Source organism: Mustela putorius, unplaced genomic scaffold, assembly GCF_011764305.1.
Source record: "Mustela putorius furo isolate JIRA1106 unplaced genomic scaffold, ASM1176430v1.1 tig00537227_pilon_pilon_pilon, whole genome shotgun sequence".
NCBI classification, from domain to species: domain Eukaryota; kingdom Metazoa; phylum Chordata; class Mammalia; order Carnivora; family Mustelidae; genus Mustela; species Mustela putorius.
The window spans coordinates 14,648,330-14,672,215 of record NW_025422368.1 but is presented as its reverse complement, the minus strand read 5'-3'; the positions used below and the strand labels follow the sequence as shown (position 1 = coordinate 14,672,215).

Genomic DNA, 23,886 nt, shown 5'->3' with positions numbered 1-23,886 from the left:
AGATTATCATTTATTTTGTGTACCATGGAAATTTTAAAACAACAGTGACAAAAAAACAAAAATAAAACATCTTCTTCAGTTTTCAGTAACCTCCACAGATAAGAAATTGGCCTTCTCCAAAGAATCTATTATAGTCTGTGGGAAGCTGCATCTATTTTCACTATTAAACTGTTCCAAGATTTGATGGACAGACTACCTAATAATGATTTTGGAGGGCAGAAAAGTAAAGAGTAAATGAAGACAAATTAAAGTTTGGTTTGCCAAAATACCAAGAGATATAATATTATATAAATATCAAATATATACTGCCAATTTTTAAAATTCAGAGTTTTTAACTTTCTTTTTGTTTTGATCTCCTATTAAAAATAAACAATAGCAGTTCTGTTATTGGACTGGCTTTTTAAAAAAAATATAGAGATAAATTTTGGTCATAGTAGCTGCACATCTGATTATGCGTAAATAAAATGAAAGAATTTTCTTTCATTAAAATCATAAACTTAGCTTTATTAGGCAGTAAAACTGACTTAACAAATGCAAACTATCATTAATTTTTATATCACAGAAGCTATGAGGCAGAAGAAAAATATCAGATATATTAATAGTTTGAATGATCCTAAGTGAAAATTTTAAAGTCATGCTCTACTTATTATATTTCTTTTGATTTTTGTAATAAAAAACATTTAGTGTATATAAACACTGGACACAATTTTTTAAAAAATATTTATGTCTTTGAGACACAAATTCCCACAAAATAAAACATAAAACCTTTATACAACTAAAGTAGATAAAAAACACAGGGCTCAAAATAAAACATGTACTAAAACAATGATGCAAGGACCAAAAGGAGTTCATCTTTTCCTTCATTCTAAACACCTCATACTACATAACTTTCAAACTGGTTGTCCAAGTGTGGCAGGTACTTTAGTGGTAAGGATGCAAAGGACAGTCGTACAACTTCAGCCATTCCTGTTAATAGCTGTCTGTGAGCCAAGCCTAGAGACATTGCTCCAGGTACAATTAAAAATGCACTAGAACACACTTCATATAAAATCCCAGCTCTTGATTTCCACTTCCAGCCAAGATCGAGTAATAGTTACCAGATTCATCTCCAACATGAAACCAACTATAAAGCCATGAAAAATGTAGTTAACAACAGTTCTCATGACAATGGATAACAGGCAATGAAGGATGGAGAATCCGGAGATTCGGGAAACAAAAGAGGTGAACCCTACAACAACTGTCCAAGTTTAATGCCTCAAAAAAAAGTTTCCAGGCTGCAATACAGGGAGGGGAAGCTAGGCAGACTCTGGTGGTTCTTTGAATTGAAAAGATGCAGCTTAGAATTCAGGGACACTAAGTTGGCTAGAGTTGGGAAAGAGTGCCAGGGTAGACAGAGGACAGGGAGATCTGCAGTCCCCCCTGGGTATTCCACTGAGTGGAATGTGTGAGGAAACTAGTCAAGGCAGGAGAAAGAGCCACAGAAAGAGATTAAAGCAATCAATTTCAGGACCTGTTTGTACCAACCAGAGGGAAAAACCTGGAGCATAAGGAGGAATAATCAAAAGTGTTTTACCTCAGCAATGGTATAAATTTAGTCCTAGATTCAACACTACCTGGGTACATCTGAAACAGCTTAAAAATCAAGACCTCCACTGCTTCCAGGTAACTGAAGAGCATCCCGGAACAAAATTCAGCAGTAAGATAAAATCTATAATGTCTAGTACACAATAAAAAATTATCAGGAATGCAATAAGGCAGGAAAGTACAACTCGTCACAGTAAAGGGATTAATTCATCCAGAGGACATAGCAATCCTAAATATCTACACACCTAATAAGAACTTCAAAAAACATGAAACAAAAATTGTTACTACTGCAAGGGGAAATAGAAAAACCCATAATTATACTCAAATATTTCATCAGCTCCTTCTCCATAACTCATAGTATATGTAGGCTGACAATCAGCAAAGACAGAGAAGACGTCCAACAACACAATCAACAGATTGACCTGACATTTAAATATCACTCTACTGACCAAGAGCAGAGTACAGAATTCTTTCCAACAGTAAATGAATGGTAAATGTCTTGGAATTATTTACCAAGACAGACTATATTCTCGGTCCTTTTTTTTTTTTTTTAAAGATTTTATTTATTTATTTGACAGAGAGAAATCACAAGTAGATGGAGAGGCAGGCAGAGAGAGAGAGGGAAGCAGGCTCCCTGCTGAGCAGAGAGCCCGATGCGGGACTTGATCCCAGGACCCTGAGATCATGACCTGAGCCAAAGGCAGCGGCTTAACCCACTGAGCCACCCAGGCGCCCCTATATTCTCAGTTCTAAAACCAGTCTCAATTAATTTAAAAGGATTTAAGTCATACAAAGAATGTTCTCCAACGATTATGTAATTAATATAGAAATCAACACCTGGAAGATAACTGGAAAATTCCCTCCCAAGGAAACTAAATACCAAATACTAAATATGGGTCAAAGAAATAATGGGAAACTATAAAGTATTTGAACTGATAAACATGAAAACACAGCACACAAAAATTTGTGGAATGGAGCTAAAGCAAAACAGAGGAAAATTTATAGCAATGACCTTGGATTCCACTTTACAAAACCAGAAAAAGTGGGACAAATGAAACCCAAAATAAACAACATAAAAGGAACAATAAAGAGCAGAACGGAAATCCATGACATAGATAAAAAAGACAGTTGAGAGGGGGAAAAAAAAATCAATGAAACTAAAAGCCAGTTCTTTGAAAATATCAATAAACTTTGAGTCACACTGCAGTAGGCTGAATAATGGCCCCTCAACAGATATGCACATGTACTAATCCTTGAAACTTGTTAATGTTACCTTACATGGCATAAAAGGACCTTGTTGATATAATTAAATTAAGTATTCTGACATGGAAAGATTATCCCAGATTATTTGGGTTTGGCCCTAAATGCAATCATATATATATTCCTATGAGGAAAGCAAAGGGAGATTCAGGATAGAACAGAAGGCAACGTGACCATGAACGGCAAAGACTGGATCAATGTAGCCATAAACTGAGAAATGCCAGTGCCTACAAGAAGCTGGGAAAAGCAAAAAACATACTCTCCCCTGAGAGCCTCTGGAGGGAGCATGACTCTGCCAATACCTTGACTTCAACCCAGTAAAAAGAATTTTCAAACGTGTGGCAACCAGACTCTGAGAATGAACAGTTTTTGAAGCTACCAAGTTTGTAGGATTTTTTACAGCAGCCATAGGAAACCAATACACAGACTGATCAGGGAAAAAAAAAAAAAGAAAGTTACAAATATCATGAATAAGAAAAATGAAACTTATATAGATTCTACAGATAATTTAAAAAATAATAAAGGAGTATTACGAACGACTTTATGGCATTAAATTCAACATCTTAGACACAATAGGCAAATTCTCTAAAAGACAGAATCTTCCAAACCTAACTCAAAAAAATAGCCTGAACATACAATGACCTATTAAAAATATTGAGTTTGTAGTTAAAAACTTTCTCCCAAGTCTCAATGGCTTGACAGAAAGCAGAGCAGCAGTTGCCTATAGAGGGATTTAGGAAGGGGGCACAACAGAAAGTTTTTGAAGGGTACAGATATATAAGTTCCCTATCTTGACTGGGGTAAGGGTTTCACAGCATACAAAACTGTCAAAATGTACCAAACTCTAAACCTTAACTATGTGCATTTATTGTATGTAAACTGTGCTTCACTAGAGCTGCTAAAACACACACACACACACACACACACACACCCGTTTGCAAATAAATTCTAGATGTCAATAGGGCTGACATGGTGAAATGGCTGGTCAGGAGAAAAATCAAAATATTCAAAGATCATAGCCTTCACTTAAGGGAAGGGCACAAAGGAGTTACTAATTAGAAGCAACAATAATATCTGATGAAACTGGGCTGCTGAAGTCAGGGACAAGATTACCAAGTGAGGACAGGCAGGCATGCAGGGTCCTTGGAATCTCTGAGGTTTTCCTTGAACTTATGCTTCCCTTTCTTTTTGTTTTATTTATGTATGGATTTTACCATCTACTGAAGAAAACTTAAGAAGAAGTAGAACATATTATGACTAATGAATTACAAGATGCAAACTGTAGGCGGCTTCCCCACTGCTGGCAGTCTTCACAGACTAAATTCTTTGTTATAGGAAAAGATGCTCTGTGGAGAAAAGCAGGGCCCTCACTGTGACCAGGATAATCACTGCTCAGCTTCAAATATTACCCTCACTGCTCCCCAATTTGGGGCCGAAAAATGGGCTACAATGAAGCTGCGTAAGGACCCAACAGCACAGTCCTCCAGCCTGTCCTGACCCCACTGGAGGACTCAGTTCTCCTGCTCCACAGGCCTTTGGGAAGGAGAGGCATGTCAGCCACAGTGACACCAACAGATCGATGAGGATTTTAAGGCATCTGCTCCAATCTCAATGGGTTTTCTAATATTTCAATAGCTCTTCATGCCTTAGGAACCGATTTTCACCATCAGAAAAGTCCTAAGTAGTCTAGAGTCTTAGGTGTTAATGAGTAAATGAAACACAGATGTATCAGATGACTTTCCCAAGGTCACACACTAATAAGCCTTTAGTAGAACTCAAGCTACCCAGTTATTCATGCCATAAAGACAAGACATTGTATATGCAGACTTAACTGGATTCTTCTTTGCATAAAAAAAAAATAAGAACTGTGAACAATATAACAAACCACTAAAACATGCACTTTCAAGCTACAGTAATAAACGTGCCCTGTGCACATGACTCTAATCCCTCAGACTCCTCTTGTTCTCTTTTTTAGGGCCTCACTTGCCACAGTCCCTAGCCCTAATTCCAGAGTTCCTGGTGTGAGAACATTCACTTCACTCTACTCTGAAAGTTCACCACACCCATCTCCAGGGAGCTGAGTATCGTTTACAAATAACTAGGAAAACGGACCCCACTTATTTCATGACATATTCAGTGTGTCTGGGAGCAGGTCTTTCCTACTGCTGGGGGGGCCTTCGTTCATCTCCAGCTGGCTCCTAACTACAGTCTCATGACACCCATTTCAAACAGACCTCTTCCTTGGACTTCCGCCGTTCCCTCCTGCCTGTCCGGCCAAGTCTTCTGTGGCCCACAAATCATGCCTGAGGCCCATACTGGGAGCCTTCCTCTGGGCGAGAACAGAAACAACAGGACGCCCTAACTGCGAGGAGCTCCTGATATTGGGAGTCAACGTACAGAAATAAAATAAGCTACCACATGGCAGTTCAAGCACTCTAACAGAGGTACTGTTATGATAGGTAATCTCATACACTATGAGATTCAGGCCTAGGGAGCACCCAGAAAAAGCATGCCCGCTCAGGTACATAGTAAACCGAAGTCATTATTCCTCACTTCAAAGATGCTCTTGACCCTGCGTTACCTGATTTTTTGCAGTGAATCAGGATCAGAAATGTGGCCCTTGGCTATTCACTGCCTCTTCCTCCTTTCTATACCCAGCAAGTTGCTGAATTGTAATGAAAATTAATGTACGTATGCCTGTCTTCTTTTCACAAAACATCAGAAACTTTTATTTCTGCATCTGCACCCTCTGTGGCTCCCCAGCTCTCTGCTGCCCCACTGGACCCCCAGCAGCTGGTGAGCGACACTGCACGGGGCCGCGCAGACCAGGGCTGAAACTCCAGCTCCATCTTGGCCCCTGGGAGGGTTTCCAGAGCATCCAGCCCATTAGCCTGTATCTTCTCTCTGGCAAAGTGGGTGCAGTAGCAGCACTTGCCATTAGGAGGATCAGAGGGAACAAACTTCAGGTGTGATGGTTCCTCCAATGTGCCTGGGTCACAGGGTCACCAGATATTTAGTAAACGTTTCTGGGTGTGTCTAGGAGAGTGATTCTGAGTAAGATGAACACCTGAATCGGCAGACGGAGTGAAGCAGACTGCCCTCCCTGATGCAGGAGGGCGTCATCCCACCCAATGAGGGTCTGAACAGAACAAAAGGAGGATGAAGAGTTTATTGTCTCGGCCCACCTGCTTGACTTGAGACACTGGTCTTTCCCTGCCCTCAGACTGGGACGTCCACCATCACTCTGCTGGGTGTGTAGCTTGCAGAGGGCAGACTATGCTATGTTCTCGGCGCCCACAACCATGTGAGCCCATTCCTCATAATAAACTGATCTCCCTCCAGGCCTCCCTCTCTTACACACACACACACCCCTCTCCTACTGGCTGCTTTGTGGAGACCCCCAGGACGAGTACATCCTGTATTCAGTGACAAAGCCTTGTTATATGGTCTCCTCCGGATCAATCCAGCCTCGCCACACTGCGGCCACCCTGCCTGCTAAAGCAGCCACCAATCACTTAGTTCACTTACCTGCTCAAACCCTTCTGGAACTGACCCACCTATCTGATGAAGATAGGCCCCAGCCTATCTTTCTAGATTTCTCTCACAATTCTTCTCCTCTAATATGTTATGCTTCGGCAATCTTTGGGTAACCTGTTTTTACACAAAAAAGCTTCATATTTTTACGTCTCTATCTCTTACAGTGTTCCTGTTCTATGAGGTCACCCATGTTCCCAAGAGGATATTCTGTCACCTGAATCACGCTGTCAGTTTTATACCTCCCTTAGGCTCTCACGGCTGGCTAATTTGTTTTGCAGGTGAGGTGGCTGATGCCTCTTCCATACTAAATTACATGGGATGAATGGCGCAGGTTTCATCTGCTTTATCATTTCCTTCCCATTGTACGTAGCCTAGGGTCATGCCAATAAAAGAAATTCAATAAATATTTGTTTAATGAATATGAGGGAAAAGGAGGGCAGGAAGGAGACAGGAACACGAGAGCAAATGAGGGTCACAGAGAGCTCCAGAATAAAGCAATCTGAATACACCGCAAGTTGCTAAACAATGTTGTGATTCATTATAAACGACCACTCAGATCCTGAGCGTATCTCTGCTGTTTTCCTCTTCAATATGCGGCAGATGATGTTTGTGATTACAAGCTGGTGCTTGGCACGTGTCCTGTTTGGAAGAATGGACTGCTGCTACTGATAAATTCAGCCCCATGTGGCTCAATCATTCCTTCACAGTCTGGCATTTATGCCAATACATTCTGAAATCCTTCTAAGGCAATCAATGTGCCAAGATATTGTGCTGAGCTGTTTGTCTACAGATGCGTGCCTGTGAGCTGATCATGGTACATTAAGGCCCGTATGCAATGGCTGTGTTAATCCAGTCATTATTATTCCAGGTTGCTAAAGCAAAGGCTTTTTTCTACTTATAAGGGGAGATGCTGAGAATGTTTTATGTTGCTAAAATGCTGGGTTTCCCCCCCCCCCAAAACCTTGTTTTGTTATTATCTTAATTCTAAAATATTTCTTTCATTAGAGGTATCTACATAAATAATGACAATCCTAAATCTAGCCCAGCAATTCTCAAAAGAAATCTCTGAACTTGCTGACAGCTATGGGAATGTGGTGTGATGCTGAGGAAAAAACAAAACAGGAAAAATTACTACTTTAGACAATCTTTCTTGAGCAGAGGGAAATATTCTTTTTTAAAGTAAATGGATAGTCTTCTTAAACAACTATATTCTTAAGAGTATTAAGTCTTTGGACAAAGCAATTTTTAAGTGAAAGAATATAAAACTCAATCTAAGGGTCTTCTGCAGTATTCCCATAACAAGTTATTATACTTAGTGATACAAATACAAAAAGTCTCTCACCTACCCAGTTTATCAGTAGATATTCCCCAGTAAGATACAAGACTATGTATGACCTGCATATGCTAAAGGCTATTACAACCACAAGCTATGCTGAATAGTGCAGAGACTGAGTCTCCACCTTAGGGAATCAAATCAGCTAGATCTGAATCTAGCTCAGCTATGTAGAAGCTGTGCGAATTTGGGCAGGTTTCTTACCCTCTCTGGGTTTCATATGCCTCCTTATGTGAGCACATGTACTTCTTGGGTATACTGTGATGACTTAAGGTGGTAATGCATGTGAAGTATTGCAATAAAACTCAGATAATGAAGCTATGATTTCATCCATCAGCTCTCAGGTAGAATTTCTCCATAGATGAACTAGAGAGTTTTAAGCTGAAAGCTGTCAATAAATCACACGGGCTTTCCTTCTAGCTAAACAGTTTTTACTTTCAAAATTCCACAAAATAATTCAAAGAGTTCCATTAACATAAAAATAACTGATTCTATACTTATAATTTCTATTTCTTTTATAATTAACATTCCTACACAGATTACTAGTGAAACACTAGGTAACAGATCAATATGATCTATGCCACAGGCACTGTAATAAATGGCAGTTCTATCAAATTTAATGATATAGGCTATCAAACTATTCATACAACCACAGTTAAATCAGAATTATCCCATTCTCTGGGATAATTTATTTATTTTATTTTCATTTATTTTTTTTCATTTTATTTATTTATTTTATTTATTTATTTGACACAGAGAGAGAGCACAAGCGGGTGGCGGGGGGGAGGTGCGACAGAGGGAGAAGGAGAAACAGGCTCCCTGATGCAATGTGAGGATCGATCCCAGGACCTGGTGATCAGGATCTAAGCCAGAGGCAGACGCTTAACAGACTGAGCCACCCAGGAGACTCTCTGCCTTCATTTTAGACCATATGTAGACTCCCAAGAATTTAAATATTCTTATATCTCTATCATATCAGAATATTTTAAGATATGTGAAGTATAATTCTTGGTTTAAAAAGTGTGTACTCATATAGATATTTAAATTTGACATGACTATTTGAATAACATTCTATTGGCATGTTCCTTTATTAGATTCAGGCGTTTAATACATAAATACCACAGAAAATAAAGATGAAAAATCTAACCTGGATTCATACATTCTCTACTGTTCTTTTTATGTTTGGTTTTATACATGATAGTTACCATGAATAAAGAAAACAAAAAGACAAGAATCAGGCTGAATTAAACAGCTCATAATTTTATGAGGGCAGAATATCTAAAAATCACGATTGTCCTGCCACATTCCAGAACCATGATTGCTACAAGCATATGTGGTACCTTGAAATATAACATCTTAAAGAAAAGAAACTGTTTTCTGTTAGTGTGATTTTCAGAAAATCATAATTACCCCCAAATAGTCAAGAACTAGACATAAAAATGAACCAAATATATGAGGCTATAAATATATTCACTAATTCTAAAGTAGTTCTCCTGCCTCACACTCCTCTCTTTGCCTACTCTCCAATTACCCTCACCACCACAACCACCACAAAAAGGGGTGGAGGGAATCTTGGTCTCCTACATGTTACAAACTATCAATGTCAGTCATTAATTATAGAATAAGAAATAAAGATGTGCTATAAAAATAACTTAGTACTAAGTTCTCCAAAACAGGGTAGGATATAGATGGAAGATTGGGTTCATGGAAATGAAGAGTTGATTCAAAATACGGATTTTCCAGCATTTTCCATCTTTCACTTATCAAGGTTTCACTCCAAAAATAAGTGACATTTAGGGCAGAATATAAATGCTACTGAAACATGAACAGGGCAGTAACTGCATCTTCCGTTGGTTCAGGTATGCTAAGATGTGTGAGATTTAAAATGTCATACTATGCCATGAATACAACAGACAAAGCTTGCAAGGGAGCTCCATAAATGTTTGCTTGCTAAATCCAAGGGAGTTGGTGTACCTGATTCTGGAGGCCTCAGGGTGGATGACGGATTCTACAATCTATTTTACTTACAGGATTCTACAATCTATTTTACTTACAGCGGCAAACCGAAAGTATCCTACATCAGCATATAAATAACATCTCTCTTAGTGCTGCTCCATAGGCTGGCTCTCTTGCCAATTAAGTTCTTCCCACCAAAGTTCTGTGTGGGCGCTGAGTTTGCTTTGAGTTAATAAAAAACACCAGATACTTCTGTAGACCTCACTGGAAAGGCAATCTACATAGCAAGTATGAATAAAAACATGGGTTTCAAAAGGAAGAAACAAACAAACAAACAAACAAAAAAACTTCATTAGAGAGCTCATTTAGTCTTCTTGTCTTAATCTACAAAATTAAGAATAATATATCCACCAATCACCCATAACATGTAAAACACAAATGACAAAATATAATCACTGTATTTCCCAAATCAAATATAACTTAAGTGACTTGACTAGTCTTAGTTAACTGGCATGAACCCAGCATCATTTTTCCAAAAAGATGTGCTAGGAACAATACAATACCACAATAAACCCTTCATTTTCTCATCTCCAAAATATTTTATGGCCTAAAATGGTTAACTGAATACTCCAAGCTCATGAGATCAATTACTAAAATAAATTCTAACAAGGAAATTTATATGCATTAACAGCTGGTACTTTAGTTTTAATTTTTTTAAAAAAGCTATTGGATTCCCATAAGGAATTGATCATTTTTACTGAAGATAAGTTTTAAGCTTTACTTTCAAAGGCTCATCTTGTTACTTATAGCAAAATGAAAAGAACAAAATGAGATAACTTGCAAAGGTAGGAAAGACTGATAAATCTACGTAAATTCAAATAACTTTCAAAAACTAGTTCTAAATTTGGCTTAGGATAAAGTAATAAAGTAATCTTCAAACTTACCAGAAATAAAATATGACTAAGAAATAAATTTTCACAAATATTTCCTTATATCTATATATGTGAGGGACTCAGCTTTCTAAAGGACGTGGTTTAGGTTTACTCATGTATTATAAAAATCAGTTCAGAAATGCCAATGACTTTTTTACGGCAAAGTGTAATTTTCAGAGTTCTTGGCCTATGACAGCAATTTCCTTCAAGATCACAATTTTAATTTAAGACAAACCTGATATATAGCACTACACCTGAAACACAATTCATCACTCAATAAAATCCTATAAAATACCACTACATCAAAAAGAAAGCAAAGGAAATAAAGTTCTCAATTAATATTTAGGAGTAATTAATATTATTTTATTAACCTTATGCACATAGCATAACCCTGAGCCCCCAGACTTAAATAAAATTTGGACAGGCAAGATCTGCTAATATAACACAATGCCTATGGGAAACTGGGATTTCCCGTACATTATGAGGGTGAGAACACCTTCTGTTTTCTCTTATGCGTACGCACATATGCATTTCTCTACAAAAATATATGTGTACGGATGTGTATGTGGAGATACACACACAGAGAAATAGAGGTTTTTTAGTTACAATGATCACCATTACAGAAATCTTTTATCACTTGCAGACCTTTACTTCCTGATTCCCTTTCTGACCTCTTCCCCATGCTTACTTGATGAAAACAGGGCATCACTGAAGATATAAGTACATTTATTTCAAATTGCTACAAATATTCTGTTCCTACTTCTATGTTTCCATATAATGCATAGGCACATGCCTACAACTCTAAAAGTTCTGAGAAACTATGGCAGAATTTCAACAGAGAACAGTTGGCAGAGGAAATGGAGAAGTGAGTTCCACATGCCCCACTCTAGAAATTGTATGGTAGGAACCAGAAAAAGACTGGTATTCAATTAGCACATGCAGAAGACCGATATTTGCATTCAGTGTCTGCAAGCCTGAGAACAGCACTCCCAACTAATCATCCCCTACGTGATTTCATTCAATCCATATTCACACCCAGAGACATGAGAGCTTTTAATGCTGCTCCTAATGTGTTATCCTACTGCCTATAATGACTGGGCAAAGGGAATTCGAGAGACAGTTCTCCAGATGCCTTAGCTTTTAGATGTTTGTGGGTATCTAACCTTATTTCCTTGGCAGCTTTGTGTTTAATTTGTGATTGTTTTTCATTAGGCAGAATCTTCTAATCTTCTAACATGACACAAACCATAATTTTACTTGATATAGTTTGAGATGCTCTTCTAGATAAATATGGCTCTCTAGGGATGAGGTCAGTTTTTGAAAATCTACATATGGCTGTTTTATTTTGAGGCATGTCTGCAGCTACCATATGGTCAGTGGCAATCTGTGAAGGGAGTCAGGATGTGTCTATTTAAAATACTGACTGAAACTTGATTTTCTACTTAGAAATGCTTTCATGCATCTACTTTTTCTGAATGCTGAAGTTTAGTCTTTCAAAAATGCAATCTGCCCTCTGTACTTCAAAATTCAAATACAAAATAAAATTTCTTTCTACCTATTTTTGGTTATGCATATATATATATATATATATATATGATGTGGAAATGGTTCTAATCCTGCTATTCAACTTGTTCATGGCTTAGACTATCTTCTAGTATGATTCATAATCTTTTGAAGCCACAATTTAAGTAGAAGTGAAGTAAAGTGCAGCTGAATGCTCCTCAGGGATGTCCTAGAACATCCTGTCCTCTGAGGTCCCTCAAAGCATCAAGATTCTATGACTCTGGTGAATGAAACCAATTTAGCAACATTTATGTTAAAAATATATGGCTCTTTGTGTGAAAAATAGCCATGATGTAACTGTTATGTAGGAGTATAAACAAATGTTCTATTTGAGTGAGGTATATAGCTTTTATAAATTATTCCCATTCATTATTCATCAAGTTACTATAAATGTTTTAGGAAAATAGTGAAAGCCATTTTTCCAGCACTTTTCTAAAAAGTACTATTCATAAATATTCTATTTAGGCAGTTGGTATAAAGCTCTTTCACTTTGTTGTTATATATCCATTTGGTCTTTTAATGAAAAAGAAATACATCTGTGTGGGAGTCGAATGGTTGTAAAGGGCCAAGGCAAGCTAAATTATTTCTAATAAGACAAAGAACTGGCATTTTTAAAACTAGAAAATGGCATTTAAATAACCTCAAAAATGTCTGTTCCGAAATGGCATTTTGACCTAACAAGTGATGACCTAACTAGAGTCCCTAACCACACATACCTTCATCTCACTCTGCAAATTACCTCAAACCTTAATCCAGTTCAGAAGCCATCTGATGATATACCTCTGATATAACTTACCTCTTCTAGCTCAATGAAGGTAATTCTTTCCTCTCTGAGCTCCCATTTCTATACCCTGTCTTACTGTCTCCTTCCACCCCTGGGATCTTTCAAGCAGTACCTCCACTCCAATTATACAAAACTGCGATTTCATCATCTCTACATTTCTGGAAGAATAGGTCTACATCCATTTTCTTGATTTCTGGCATTTTTATGATGTAAGCACCCCCACCCCATCCTCCACCGCTCAAATGAAACTACTCTCTCAGAAAGTCATTGATGAAATTCTAATTGCTAATACCAAAAGTGAGGTAGTCATCCTCTTTATCTCCTCACATTTCATGCTATAACCAACTCTTTTGTAAATCTCTCTCATCCCCTGCCTTCGCTGATATTATAGAATTTTGTTTCTCCTCTAAAATTTTATTCCATTTCAATGACCATTGCTGGATCTTTTTCTTCAGTCATCCTTAATGTAACATTATTTAAGATTTTACCCCTTAAATTCTTTTGTAGACAGTCTCTTATATTTCCAAAGTTCTATGTTTTCATTTTTAAAAATGCAACAACAAAAACCATGCACCCATGGCTTTTTCTTATAACACACAGTTTTCACTTATAATCCTGTCCTCCCTTCTTGATCATCAAAGTGGTGTCCTGATGCTTCAACAACTAACTTTATAAATCATATCATTGCATCTGTTATCACAGAGGATATTTTTCACTTCCCACACCGGGTGTCCCCTCTAGAAAGTCTCATGTAAGAAATGGAAATGCCAACAAAAGTAGTATTATTTCTTCTTCTCCCCTCATGGACAGTGAGAATCATATAACTGACGGCACTATCTTTGTAGTTATGGCAGAGAGGGGGCTCAGAATCAAATATATCACCATTTATCATTAAGTGGGTACACCTCTATGGTTAATAAGATACAGCTACATATCAGTTCTCCCCTGGTGTTGATTTCCTCTTCTAATTCTTAATTTCCCACAGCATTATGTTTCTTTTTTTTTTTAATTTTAGTTCCACTTTCTTGAACGTATTTTTGTAAGCTTCCTAAAATAACTTAGGAAATGAGTCAAGATATAACCAACCAAGCAACCCAGAACAACTGTAAGAACTTAGCAAATTCAAAATCAAATCATTAAATCACAGTTATACAGACAAAAATAAATGTTAGCCCTGCTCTTTTTTGGAAAAGGTATAGAAAAATTTCTTCTAGAAATACAAGCTCATTTTTGGTTTCTCTTCACTCCTTATATCCTACTTTGGGTTGATCAACAAATACGCTTGTCAAATGTCCTCAGATTATCCCCAAGTTCCATCCCATGTTCGGCTTTATCAAATGAATATGCAGCCATAATCATTTCACCCCTTTCTTCATGACATAACTTCGAAGTTTCCCCAATACTTAAAGACTTATTATGGTGCTCAAAGTTGCATGGCATTGAGTTTCAAATCTAACTCCCACAATAGCATAGTCATAGCGAACTTATCACTACTCAGAGAACATATATACTGCCATACCTCTATGTCCTAGTTCAAGCCTGTCATGTTCCTGGAATATTTAAACCAGTCCCAAATCTCCAAAATCCTACCACCCCTTGAGGTCCAGCTCAAATAACATCTTAAATCCATGGGTCTTCCCTGATCTGACTCAAATGTCAGAATTATTAGCTTGCTCTATTTTTCAAACTCCTCTTACATCACTTTATTTTGATTTGTACAATGACCATTTTTATACATTTCTTTATCTACTACGAAGTGTTTAACCTACAGTAAGTGCTCACTAATTACTGAACTGAATAAAAGATAATTTGGTTTATACAAAATATATCCTTTCAATGTTTTCCATCTAATAACATTTATTTCTTTTAAGGTCTTATATTAACAAATAACTTGAAATGTTACCATCCTTGTCACATGGTACAAAAAGTTTATTAATCATACTTATTTCCATCATTTCAGAACTGGCTAAGGTTGTAGTACCAGCAATCCCTAGGTGTATGAAAATCCCTATGCCATGTTTTCTTTATGACAGTGAATAAACTAATAGGTGATTCCTCTCATGACCTTCTGACTCACTAAAAATACTATTTATAGTTATAAATCATTATAATTTATATTGGAGTTTGGAGCAAAATACATGCCTACAATGAAAAATGAAAACACAGTATGCATAAAGACTGACTGTGATGCCCTACTTCTTAGGAAACTAACTGATAAAATATAGTGAAAAACTTAAGGTATAAAGTAGGCTCTTCATTGGATCTCTTTCATTCACACTTTACTGCTCAAGTGAAATCTGTAAGAATCACATGGTAAAAACACATGAATAGCATTTATGGCTCAAGTAGAGCAGGGAACATAGCCCACAAAACCCAAAGACCTTCTGCTGGGAAACGTATCTTCCAAGAGCCTGCTGCCCAAGTATGCAGTTTATGCAAATTAAGGTTAATTAACATGACTCATCCATTATATTGCACTTGCTAATGACCTCAGTTCTTCTTTCACTGAGAAAACAGAAGCAATTAGAAGAGAACTAATTCATCTTCTCACCAGAACAGCAGTCTCCCTTTATCTTGACCCATATGCTCTGCCATACCCCCAGGTACAAGGCTAACCTGTCTACTTTTGATCTGAATCCTATCCCTTTGAGCTCTGGAGGAGAACATGCTCCTGTTCTTATTCCTCCCACTGTCCTGATGTCAGTTCCCCTCTCCTCTGGATCCTCCCCATTAGCATACAACCTTGATACAATAAAATAAAACTGAAAATATCAACTTAAAAAAAAAAAAACACATCACCTTCCACTTCATACCTAATTTTTCTGTTCTCGTCTACAGAAAATCTCAAGAATCATCTATACCTTTTATCTCCACTTTCTTACCTCCTTTTCTCTCCTCAGTCCCATTCTAATTAGGCTTTCACTTCTACCAACCTATTGAAATTGCTCTTGTAAAGGTTTCTAAGTATCTCCAATTGGCAAATTCAATGGTAAACTTCCTTCCACCCTTCCTTCTTCAAACACTTTGATCGCTACCTTCCGGAAACCATTTTCTTCTGGTTTTACTCCAACATCACTGGATCCTTTGTGCTCCTCTATGGGATCTCCCAACTTTGAAATGCCTTGGGGACCAGATCTCTCCTTTTCTTTCCATAAATACATTCGCCACTGATGTCCTCCAACCCCATGACTCCCATGACATTGCCATGCCAATCTCACCTCTGAGTGCCAGACTCACAAACCCAACTTCTTACTTCACATCTGCACTTCAATATCTAATCTCCATCTCAAATTGTGCTAGCCAAAACAGTACTCTTGACTCCCCAGCAATTCACTTTGGACAAAATAAAACCTCCATTTACCCTGCTGCTTAAGCAACCAGAGTCCTCTTTCTCTCTGTTAAATCTATTCACTTAGGCTGCCTTTTCTTTATAGCACTTACAACTACCAGAAGTCGGTTATGTATTTGTTTTCTTGTCTACTATTTATCTCCCTCACTAGACTAACTTCTATTTGGCTGGGGTCCTGGACTCTAATGCCTATTCCCAGGACAGTCTGTGCCCTGCATATGTGTTAAAAGGATTCTTCTGCTTCAAAAACTACAAGAGCTTTTGATTCAAGGCACATTTCCATACCATTCTTTCTGATCTCTTTCAGATTCAGAGGAAAAAGCATGCGCTCTGGAATTAGACGTGCCTGGATCTCTTATGAGCTCTGCTGTCCTACTCCCAACCTGCCAGCAGCGTTTTCCTCATCATTGACATCATTTATTTAGCACTTAATATATTCCACAAATGACATCAACGTCATTATATACACATCATTGAATTCTAACAGCAAATATATGGGGTAAGTGTTATCATCCCTGTTTCATGGATCACAGAATTGCTAACTGGTAGAGCTAGGACTTAGCTGAGGACCTGGTTCCAAAGCCTGTCTCTTAGCCAATGTATTCTCCTGCAGCCCCAGTTCCATAATAAGTCCAAGGTCTCCCACAGAGCAATGAACAAAGAGGACACAAGGCCAGATCTGACCTCAACCCACGTTCTTACTAACTATGCTGATCTCTAAAGCAGGGTGATGACGGCACAAAATGAGATGATGTGTGTACTCAACAGCCTCTAGCTCCCTGTCCTGAGTTCTTGTGACCGCATTTTAAAAAGCTTCACATTGCTTCCAAAAGTTTTCTTTAGTCTCTGTATCACCTGCCAGTGTTTTTTTTTTTTCCCTTCCAGTGTTTTTGAAGCACTTCTTCAATGAAAATCCAAATGTAGATACTACAGAATTTTTCCCAAGACATGTTCAAACTTATTAAGGTATCATATAGCAATTTGTTTACAATTTTAGAAAATTAGCACGGAACAATGACTATCACTGAATATCACTGCCTATAAACTGAGAAGCTTTACATTATGTGTTTCAATAAATAATTCCTACTCCCCATAATTTTCTTCGTAAAGTTTTACATAATTTTTCACAGAACACTTAAGAGGCAAAATTCATTTCTTTTGTCAACATATCCTAAATGTTGACTTAATCAAACATTTCACATTCAGGCACTTTTATGTGTTATAACTGAATTAAAGCTTAATTTTACAATTCAGAAATCTTAAAACACATACTAGCATTCAAAAGCATGCATTCTTTCTCTCCAATATTTATCTGTTGTGTCACATGGCCAAAATCCTTTGTTATGCCTGGAAAGGGCTAAACTGTTACTCACTATAGCAATCCTTTTTAACAAATGCCTCTGGTTTAGAGAGACAACTATTTAACAGATGGATATGGAGAGCAAGTTTCACTTAGGCAAACTGTATACTTTTTGTTAAATAATGATTTTAGAAAATCGAGGGGGAGAAAAAATCACCTTCCTCCGCCTGCTTACCTTTTTGTTACTCTGCTATGGATAGGAAGAAAACAATGCCAAGAGAGGCAACTGAGAAAATTCTGTACTCCCTAATATTAAACCAACACAATAATTTTAACTACATGCATCCTTCTAAAGATAATCTATTTGCATTCTGAATTCCCATACAAAAATAGGTCCATACAATAGCTTTATTCACGTGACTACTTGGACAATGTCTACATTATTACTATAGTGCCACTGAAGAGTAGTGAAAATTCTTTAAATCTCCATGACAAGTCCCATTAATTTTAATTGAAGTTTCCCATTCCCAGTCTATCCTTGGCAGATAAAACAGTTTAGAGATTGCAGCCAAATATAAGATTTCCCAGGGAGCATCTGAAAATAAGTTATAAGTATTCAACTAAGCCACCTGTCTGAATGAAGATTTATTCATTTGATCAGAATAGCTTTCCAAACTTCAAACAACCCATGCACAGAACAGATGTAGCTCTTTAAGCGCAACTGATTTTACTTCACTTTCTGTTAACATGCATCACAAATGGATAGAGCAACTCTAAAGAGTCAAAACATGTAAATGTTCAATAATATATATTTGTTTATTAGTCCGAAGTCATAAATAAACGTCAAACCATATTCTTATATTTGAACACTCTAAATAATTAGGTACACTAACAACAGACTGGTAGCACTCCCTTGTAAGCTAAGTGCCCAAATATAACAACTCATACACTGCAACAATGACACCACCATTCAGTGATGTGACTCATAGAAAAGAATTGTAGTCATGGCCTATCAGCCTTGTTCAGGACTTCACCTTCTTGTCCTCTAATAAGTCTAATATCAGACCTTAAGATAGCTGCTCCCTTAGATAATCATATTAGATACCTATTATGACAACCCTAAAGAAGGTTCTTTCTAGTTACCATCAAATGCAATTTATCGTCATCACAAGAACCCTGTACTAAATGGCAGGTACCAAGATAAATGAGACATGGCCCTTGCCTTCAAGACGCTTACATCGTAGATGGCACTTATCATGGTAGGCACTGATAAGAACCATGAAGTGTCAATAAATAACCCGAGAGCGGAGAACAGGAAAGAGATACTCTAGCTGAAGTAGAATATATTTAAACATGATTTATTAGTTTCATGATTCATTCCAAATTACAATGCTTAATTCATAAATGTTATTTCTGGTGTTTCTACTTAATATAATGTTTTAACTTTTTAAAAATTTTTAATTTTTAATTTCTTATTAACATATAATGTATTATTAGCCCCAATGTTTTAATTTCTGATGAGAAATAAGTAATTTGAATGAGAGAGACCAGACTTACCTTGTGAAATATTTTATATAAAACTTTTTCACTGAATAGTGTCCAACTACCAATACCAAAACACCCACCTTCTAGACACTTAGATCTCTTGAAGCTTTCTGGCCTTATCATTACGTACAGAATAAAATCTCCTTCTAGAAAACCTTAAATATATTGTCTTACTCTTCCCATAACTCTTCCACTGTCATCTCATGTAATACACTAACATGTTTTCTGACCCAAAATTAAAATTTTAAAAACCAGAAAGGAAAGCAGAAAACAACATACGTATTTTAAGCTTGTGACTGGATTTCATTAGGTTTGACATCTGTGGTGAAAGTGGGTTTGAAGGAACTGGAGAGAGGAAGTTGGCATGAGCTAGTAATATTTGACATCCACTACATTCAAGCTCTATATAAATTAATCTGCACTATTACCCAAGAAATTGATAGTATTAATCTCACTTGGCAGATTAGAAAACAAAGGCTCAGAAAGGCTCAGAAAGTAACTTTTCAAAGATCGAGAGTTAGTACATGCTAAGGTCAATGCTTATCTGACTTCAAAGTCCAAAAGAGACCCTAATCTTTCCACATATCAAACCTTCTCTATTTTTTTTTTCGACATTGAACAAGTAACTGAGCCAAACAGGATTTCATTCATAATTAGAGATTATTTTGTCCCAGCCTTCACTTTCTCTAGAAAAAAAAAGCAGTGGAGTGGGCTTTACTAAAAAGAGGTACGGGCTTTTTCTATTCTCATTACATTAAGAATGATTATGAAGTAATGCAGCTAATTTTTTTTTTTTAAGATTTATTTATTTTAGAGAGCATGTGTGTGCGCTTCTAGGGGGAGGGCCAGAGGGAGAGAAGGAGAGAAAGAGAGAAAGAGAGAGAAAGAGATTCTGGAGCAGACTCCTCACTGAGGGCAGAGCCCAATACCAATGAAGATATCAATGCCCGCCAGGCTCAATCTCATGACCCGGAAGATCTTGACCTGAGCCAAAACCAAGAGTCAGACGCTTAACTGAATGAGCCACCCAGGTGCCCCAAATATGGCTGATTTTTGAAGAAACATATCAAAACTTAGAAACCTGTCTCTTTCAAAGTCACCTTGGGAAGAAGGTTATGGAATTATTTTACTAATGATATTACAGGTTAAAATATTTCTGGAAATCTTTTAGAACCATCTTCAGAACCAGCGGCATACTTTGAATGCGCTCAGTAATCACAAATCTTCATCCTGTGTGCGTGCGTGCGTGCGTGCGCACACACACACACAATTGGTCTTAAGGAGTGGAGTCATTCAGAGGTGAGCTTTACTGATAAAGGATTTTTTAGTTGAATAAAAGCATCCGAGATGAAAAGAAGTATTTATAAATTAATGAGCTATGCCAACCTATTGCTCATCCTTTGTCTTCCTTAAACTTCCACTTCCTTCCTTTCTAAATCATTATCTTTCATAAGCATGTTTCCTTTCATTAAAGGTCTCAGTACTACTAGTAAGAATATTTAATGTGTGTTTTCATTACCGTTGTCTCTCCTACATCACTGTAAGCACTATGAGCTCAGTAAACATGTGTTTTTGTCATAGTGTCTCTGGCATCTACAGAGAACTCTACAAGTAAGCATTCAATAAATATTTGTTGAGTGAATGGAACATATTGTCTTGTGACTCAAGAACTGGCTCTTGAGGCAATTCTAATAAAATTAGAAGTATTCTGAGGAATAAATGGCTGCATCTCCAAAGGTAAATTCTTCTTGGTTAAGAAATGCATACTTGTAGAGTCACACTCAATGTTTAATAAACTGTTTACAAAATAGGATAACAGCAAAAATAAATGTCATCTTTTTTATAAACAAGGGGTTTAATGAAGAAAAAGTACACAGAATTAAATTTTTTGATTTACCTTTTGTTTGTACAGACTTCAAATGTAAATTTCTTTTTTGTTGTTTTTTAAAAGGATTATTTATTTATTTATTCGACAGACAGAGATGACGAGTAGGCAGAGAAGCAGGCAGAGAGAGAACGGGGGAAGCAGGCTCCCTGCCAAGCAGAGAGCCCAATGCGGGGCTTGATCCCAGAAACCTGAGATCATGACCTGAGCTGAAGGCAGAGGCTTTAACCCACTGAGCCACCCCGGCGCCTCAAATGTAAATTTCTGGTACTAAAACTAGTATACAATCTGCTATATTATATATAGAGAAGGAAATTACTAGGAAATCATTACCACCAGTAATTATGAAGGTTTAACGCAAAAATTCTGGGTTATTAACATCCAGTAAATTTATTCCAGTCATTCTTATTTAGGGTGATTATTATTTTTTTTTAAAGATTTTTATTTATTTATTTGACATAGATCACAGGTAGACAGAGAGGCAGGCAGAGAGAAAGGAGGAAGCAGGCTCCCTGCTGAGCAGAGAGCCTGATGTGGGACTCGATCCCAGGACCCTGAGATCATGACCTGAGCCGAAGGCAGAGGTTTTAATCCACTGAGCCACCCAGGTGCCCCGGGTGATTATTTTTTAATCAAAACCACTTGTTTTTTTTGGTAATGTTTCATAAATAGTAGGCAATAGTTTCTCTCACTTAATTTTTTAGGTGGCTAATGCCCTTGTTGACTAAAATTGAGAGCTTTCTACAAAGATCGAGAGATTTGAGACGCCTGGGTGGCTCAGTGGGTTAAGCCGCTGCCTTCGACTTAGGTCATGATCTCAGGGTCCTGAGATCGAGTCCCGTGTCGGGCTCTCTGCTCAGCAGGGAGCCTGCTTCCCTCTCTCTCTCTCTCTGCCTGCCTCTCCATCTACTTTTGATTTCTCTCTGTCAAATAAATAAATAAAAAATCTTAAAAAAAAAAATTGAGAGATTTTTGTCAACATCTTTACAGCTTTGTGAGCAGCAAAACAAACAGTCCTTAGACAATAGCTTTTCAAGTGCTCATTAACCGATACAGATTTGCTGTCATATAGCTTTACAAAGACCAAAGAAGGAGTCTACAGGCAGTCACTGGGGAAATCACCAAGAAGAAAGAGTTTGACAGTCATTTTTAAACTCTTCATAAGCAAGAACATCCTAATTAGAATATCAAATCTACCAATTTACTTCTCTAACCTATAGTTAGGCTATTTACATGTTTAGGGTAAGGTGATTGGTAAAAAAAAAAAATAAAATTCCTATCAGAGTAGCAGTATTAATATGCAGGTAAGGTTGGTTTTCTAGGAAGTTCCGAGATAATAAATAACAAAGGGAGACCACCTCAAACTTCACAGCCTAGAGGACTCCGCTACCGCAGTTTCCAGTGGTCTGTCCACTGTGGTCTTTCTAGTGCTTTATGTGTCTGTGTATATGTCCATCCTGCTGTGTCTTAGTGTCATACGGTTTGCTGCATACAGTTCCCATAGCTCCCTTTACTTCTATTCCTTACACCCGTTCATTTTCTGTTTCTGAAATCACCATGTTAACCATTAACGGCATTCTGTGATGCCCGCCAGGCTCAAGCTCATGACCATCGCTTATTTAATAAAAATGAAATAAAATTATTCATGGGAGGTAATAATGATTAAGAAAAGTATTAAGGAACAGAGCAAAATGATTATTAATTCACAATGTGTCTCCTAATAACTTCCTTTTGAAGCGTCAAAAAGATAAATGAAAGGAGTAAAAATGTTCCAGAAACTAAGAAACTAGGTTAAGTAGTTGGTACATAGATGGGCTGCTTTTAGAAAACCATCAAACAACACACTGACATCGGAAGACACACCTAAAGTTTGGATGCTGAAAGGAAATATTTATAAAACCTAGCAGTTGTCATTTATCTTATAATCTACCCACCAAAACGTCAGACTTGAGATCAACAAAATATTAAACAAATCCCTAATTCTTTCATGTTCCTTGCACTAGGGTGGTTCTCTACCTCTTTTCATGCTGCCAGATCACATCCCCATCAATAAATCCTGACATGAAAAACAGAGCGAAGAATTTTTTTCAAAGCGCACACATTTTCTGGAAATACTGACCATGCCTGCTGGCTACATTTGATCCACTCCACCCGCTATGAGAGTTACTGATTTAGCTGAGTCCTTTATTAGTGAACTGTTTTCTGATATAATGAACCAGTATGCTATTTCTCAAACTATCTGATGGACCAGTTTTTGAAAATTTTCCAATCTGTTGCAGACTGATACTTTGTTAAATACAATAAAAACAAATTACTAGAAAAATGAAATAAAAAAAAGACACGCAAAATACAAGCACTTGTTTTATTAGATTCAAAAGACATAAAATTATACTGTTCATCACTATACTGATTTCTAAATACTCTCAATTTCTTGATTTAACTCAGAGCAGACCAAAAAAAAAAAAAAAAAAGGAGTGGGGGTAGTATTTACAGACAGACATCACCATGGTCAGGTCACACTCACCACACTCACCAAGCCAACCAATTTCAAAGAGCATAAATCTCAGGAACACCTAGCCAACAGGTTACAGGGTTTACATGAGCATTAGTCTGGATTAAAGTTGTCACTTATACCAAGATGATGACTGCACTGAGTTGGGCTACCCAAAGGAATGTATTTCTTAGAAGCACAAGGGTAACAACAATTGGGAGAAAGATTTAAATACTTAGAGATGATAAAATATTAAGTTCTGGCCACAAACTGTACATTCAACAACCCAACTGCCCCCTCTGGTAGCTTTTAAACTGCACCTTCAGTTTTAAGAGAAATGACTTTCCCTGCATGAAGCTACAAGTAA

The 23,886-nt window shown here is 37.3% G+C and overlaps 1 protein-coding gene across 2 annotated transcripts in view; it reads right to left on the bottom strand.

Moving 5' to 3' along the window:
- Positions 1-23,886, bottom strand: part of SLC2A13 (solute carrier family 2 member 13) — a 378,234-nt gene that overhangs the window by 215,260 nt on the left and 139,088 nt on the right. The gene's annotated exons all lie outside the window — the stretch shown is intronic.